Below are 6,000 nucleotides of genomic sequence, written 5' to 3' on the forward strand. Positions count from 1 at the left end.
ATCTAAATACTGAGAGATCAAACAAGGAAACGCATCTATCAGTCAATGATGGAATTGACTTCCAGATGAAGGAACTGACCTAGCATTCACCTTAAAGAAACAATCAAGCAATTACTAAAAAAAAAAGGGGGGGGGGTCTTGAAAAGAAAAAATCCTCAAAACTGCTTTTTTCCCTTTTCCCTTCTTTACCCCAGTTCTTCAAAGATAATTAACTTTTGTTCAGGAAGATTTAAATTTGTTTTATCGAATAGCTTGTTTATCTCATACTAACAGAAGCATACACCACCACCATATTGATACTCCTACCCAACCTGGAGTAATAGAGACGGATTTATCCTCTTCATTGAAACAATCAAAATAAACAGATAAAATAATCCACAATGCCATGGTTTTTCAGGTATTGCCTACCAGGTGATGAAGGACCATCCTTTCTGAAAGTTGTAGACAGACAAGATGAGACTTCAGGTTTCCCTGGTTGAAAGCCGTGAGAAAGTTTTCAGATCAAGTATTTTATTATTATTGATTTTTTAAGACTTTTGTCTTGGGCATTGGGTGAAAGTTGACAGAGCACCACTCAACTGTTCGCAGACATTCTGTTCTGTGACACTGATTGTAATCCTCACAATGTAGCAGCACTCTCCCTACTCCTTCCTGTGTCCACCGTTTTCCACCCCTCCATCTTTCCTCTCCTGCTCCCTAATGTGTGGCTGAAAGTTGAGCCTGGAGGAATTAGTTCAGTTCCAATCCTAAAGGGTGTCTAAGGTCCTGAGTCTTAAGGGTTCCGTGGGTTGAGGAGATAGAGCTGTGAGTTTGAGCAGACAGAGGTGACTGGGATCCACAGGAGAGAGTATCAGAGGGAAGGAATCCACTGCAGGGTGTGGTGGTGATGGTGATGGTGGTGGTGATGGTGATGGTGATGGTGATGGTGATGGTGATGGTGGTGGTGGTGGTGGTGGTGGTGGTGATGGTGATGGTGGTGGTGGTGATGGTGATGGTGATGGTGGTGGTGGTGGTGGTGGTGATGGTGGTGGTGATGGTGGTGGTGATGGTGTGTGTGTGTGTGTGTGTGTGTGTGTGTGTGTGTGTGTGTGTGTAGGCACATGCACATAGGGATTCCTTCAGGAGAGTCCTAATCAGCACACAAGTGTGAGGAAACTATTCAAGATGAACTATTCAAGCATTAGAAGAACTTTCGGCACTCTTTTTTTTTTTTTAAATATTGACTTGCTTTAATAAGCTTTTAAAATAGAAATTAAGATCTACAAATATTAATTGGGAACATCTTTTTTAAACACTTTATTAGGGACTCATACAGCTCTTATCACAATCCATACATACATCAATTATATAAAGCACATATGTACATTCTTTTCTCTCATCATTTTCAAAGCATTTGCTCTCCACTTAAGCCCTTTGCATCAGGTCCTCTTTTTTCCCCCTCCCTCCCTGCTCCCCACTGTCTCATGAGCCCTTGATAATTTATAAACTATTATTTTGTCATATCTTGCCCTATCCAGCGTCTCCCTTCACCCCCTTTTCTGTTGTTCTTCCCCCAGGGAGGAGGTCACATGTAGATCCTTGTAATCGGTTCCCTCTTTCCAACCCACTCACCCTCTCCCCTCCCAGTATCACCCCTCACAGCCCTGGTCCTGAAGGTATCATCCACCCTGGATTCCCTGTGCCTCCAGCTCCTATATGCACCAGTGTACATCCTCTGCTCTATCCAGACTTGCAAGGTAGAATTTGCATCATGATAGTTGGCAAGGGGGTGGGGGAGAAGCATTTAGAAACTGGAGGAAAGCTGTATTCTTCATTGGTGCTACATCGCACTCTGACTTACTCATCTCCTCCTCTAGATCCCTCTGCGAGGGGATCTCCAGTGGCCGATATATGGGCTTTGGGTCTCCACTCTGCAATTCCCCCTTCATTCACTATGGTAAGATTTTTTTTGTGCTTTGATGCCTGATACCTGATCTCTTCGACACCTCGTGATCGCACAGGCTGGTGTGTTTCTTCCATGTGGGCTTTGTTGCTTCTGAGCTAGATGGCCGCTTGTTTTCCTTCAAGCCTTTAAGACCCCAGACACTATCTCTTTTGATAGCCGAGCACCATCAGCTTTCTTCGCCACATTTGCTTATGCATCCGTTTGTCCTCAGCGAGCGGCACTCTTATGGGACCAGGATTACTAGCTATTCTGACCAACCGGACAAGAAATTCACAGGGCATTGGATAGAATAACCAGGAATGTTTTGCCTCATTAATGGGGAATGATTAGCTATTTAATGAGGTTTACTCAATACCTACCAAAAAAGTGATAGAAGAAGAACCTACCAGGATCAAAGTACGGAATCTCAAAACAACTACATTCTAGAACAATGCTCAAGGAATTTTGGATATACCAAACTATCCAGCACTGAATCAGGTGCATTTTGGGGGGAAATCGAAAATTTTCTAAATTTAAATTAAGGTAAAAGAAATCAAGTAATTAAAGACTCACCCTATGACACTCCACTTGCCACTGAGTTGATTCTGACCCACAGGGACCCTAGAGGACACGACAGAACTGCCCCTGTGGGTTTCGAAGACTATAACTTTATGGGAGTAGAAAGCCTCATCTTTCTCCAGTGGAGCGACTGGTAGTTTAGAACTGCTGAACTCACAGTTACCAGCCCAACACATAACCCACTGCACTACCAGTGTCCCTTAGACATATGGATAGTGAATCTATCTAAATCCGTCAGTAGACACAGCTATACATATCTGCGTGATGCTGCTTTAGGTACCCGTGAGTTACAACCTTAAAGACAGGCAAGGAAGTAAAAGTGCAGTGCAGCATTCAGAAACAGGCATATTTTTGGTTTTTACTGTTTTCCTGAAGAGTCCATCCCGCGTTGCTTGTAATTTTTATCTTTATTTGCCAATTAAATCTGTAGCATGAAAGGTGGTAGCAGGCGAGATGTTAACAGATAGATTTGCAGAGCTTTGGGCATCTGTGAAGTTGCAAAGCTCCTGCATGCGCTATTATCAAACCAGCGCCGGCACGATTGGCAGTGATACCGATAAAGAGAAACAAAACAGACGAACTCTATAAAATGCGCTCATGAAAAATGGATTTGTATTACAGAGTGTCAAAACTCTTAACGGAAAGTAACAATACAAAATAACTGCAAATACCATTAATTAGAGTTTAACCCCAGAAGGGTTCAAATTCAACCTTGACAAACAATGCCTATGACTATTCATGCATATTTAATAGTTATAGCTTAGAAAACACTTTAGAATCAGTACAAAATTATTTGGGAGAGTGCCTTGGCTGCCATATCCCCCATCCCCCAAATGGCTTCTTTTATAGTTTAACTGGTAATGACTCTGTAAGACAGAGTTGAACGGTCCTGAGGGTTTCCTCAGCTGCTAACTCCATGGAAGGAGCACTGGTGGTATTGTGGTTCCCCGTTGGACTGTGATCCACATGGTCGGGAGTTCAAAAGCCCCAGCATTTCCAAGGGAGAACGACTGGGCGTTGCATTTTCATAAACAGCGACTGTCTTGGAAAACCACAGGGGGCTGCTATGAATCAGCAGTGACTTGATGGCAGTGAGTTGGCATCTTCGTGGAAGCAGCCACATCTTTCTGGCAATTGGGTTGAAAGCAAATATTTTTTAAACCATGGTAAAACCAACTCTTCCTGCTAGAGTTGAAAGAGGGTCTGAGTTTTACAAATCCCAACATTTTGATTTGATTTTAAAATCCCTTTGCAGCAAATTCTGGCCCATAATATGTATATAACCGTACACTCAATCTATTCTGATTGTGACACAGAGGTTGAGGAAGGAAAATCAACCCCCCCCCCCATCACCATTGACCAATTTCTGGGAGGCTGTGGTCACACAGATATCATCCTCCCGCTTCTGACACCAACAGCCCCTCCTACAATTCCTTTGAGGTGCTGTTGCAGCAATTCTGGCCCATAACGACCCTGTAGACAACAGAGTGAAACACACATGTCCTCAATTGTTACGATTGAGCCCACTGTCACAGCCACTGTGTCGCAGCCACTGCGTCAACCCATCTTGTCAGTGGGCTTCCTCCTTTTTGCAATCCTTCTCCTTTACCAAGCATGTCGGTCTTTTCCAGAGACTGGTCTCTCCTGGTAACATGTCAAAAGCACGTGGAATGAACTTGGACCACCCTCACCTCTAAGAAGCATTCTGTCTGTCCTTCGTCCAAGACAGATCCCTGTGTTCCTTTGGCAGCCCACAGTACTTTCAATGTTCTTCCCCAGCACCATACTTCAAGTGCATCCATTCTGCTTTGGTCTTCCGTATTCTCTACGGTTTAGCTGAGTTCGAGAATACATCGCAATGACCACACAGAACTCACAGACAATGCACGAGGTCAGGGCTTACTAAGGTTACATGAGCCCAGCATACAATTCTTCCCATAGGACAGACCCTTCTCAGCTGTGTCTGCAGCCAGCCCGCTCTCTGGTTTGGGGCCTCTCAGCCATAGAACCAATTGGCCTCTACCTTGCTCGTGTAATACTACAAAGTTCTTTTAGAACTGCCAATGAATGTTCCAAAGGCACACAGTCCTGTCATAAACTATAGTCCAAAGGCCTTCAGCACTAGCTCTGTGGCTCAACAAACCTCGCGTCCCATAATTAAGTGCCCGGAGCACCCTACTCCACAAGTCAGCCCCTTGCCCAAAGGCACTCAGCTTCACTTGCTGTGCTGAATTATATTAAACAGAAAAGATATGTTGAAATACTAACCCTGGGGACTTGATCCTATGACTTTGGAAGGAGGGTCTTTGAAGATAACTATCATTGAAGCGAACACGAGGTCACACCGGATTAGGGTGGACGCCACTCCAATGTTGCTTGTGTCCTTATACAAAGGGAGCAGAGACATAGCAGCAATGAAGAGATCAAAGGGGATGCACTGCATTGGGAAATCGTCGGTCAAGGAGGTCTTTAACGTCTTAAAAATCAAAGATGCCACTTTGCTGACTCAAGTGTACCCAACACAGAGTATGTTTTTATTTTTTAATATATATTTTTATCACCTTCTATGCATGGGAATGCGGGACAGGACACAATCAAAATGCGGCATTGGTGGAAAACACCGAGTATATCACGACCTTCCAGCAGAACGAGCAAATAGTCTTGGAGGAAGTACAGCCAGAAGGTTCCTTCATACAAGGAAGGTGAGATTTGGGACCCGCTTACCTTGGATGCATCATCAGGAGAGGCCAGTCCCTGGAGAGAGACCTTCTGCTTGGGGAAGGGAAGGGTCAGCAAGAAGAGAAAGCCCCTTAATGAGATGGACTGACACAATGGGGACACCCAGAGGCTCACACCTGGCAACTGTCGTGCGGAGGTCTGGGGTGGGCAATGGGTGCGTTCCATTTTGCTATACACAAGGTCACTATGAGGCAGAACTCTTAACAACAATAACAACAACAACTACTACTAGAGAGACATCTGAATGCACATAACAAGGGATGATGCCGTGTGAAGATGGAGACAGATGGCATATTTCTACATCTGGAATGCTCTGGGGTACCAGGAGCTGGTGGACCCCTGGAAGAGCCCTTCTCCCTAACCCGGGCTCACAAGCAGTTGGCAAATGAGAGTTTACTCTTTGTCCTTTAGCTGCGATTGAAAAAGACATGGGAGAGCGCCCCCAAACCCGCATGTTCTGGTACAAGTCAGAGATACTGATGACATCTTCGAGCTCTACAGTCCTTCTTCCTCTCCTTCTGTGAGTTGGTCCTCTGCCATGAACATAAACTCATGGCCCCTGGAAGTCCCTCTCTGATCTCTGAGTTTCTATTGTCAATTTGATCCTGTGTGGATAGATTTAAAAAGAGCACAACAATCGCTCTAGGAGGGTGTTCTTGGCCAACTAAGCTACACGCAGGGGGTGGCACAGGTTTACTACTTAACCCAAAAGTCAATGGTTTGAACCCAGTAGCTGCTCTGAGGGAGAAAGATGAGGC

Source organism: Tenrec ecaudatus, chromosome 18, assembly GCF_050624435.1.
Source record: "Tenrec ecaudatus isolate mTenEca1 chromosome 18, mTenEca1.hap1, whole genome shotgun sequence".
Lineage (NCBI taxonomy): Eukaryota > Metazoa > Chordata > Mammalia > Afrosoricida > Tenrecidae > Tenrec > Tenrec ecaudatus.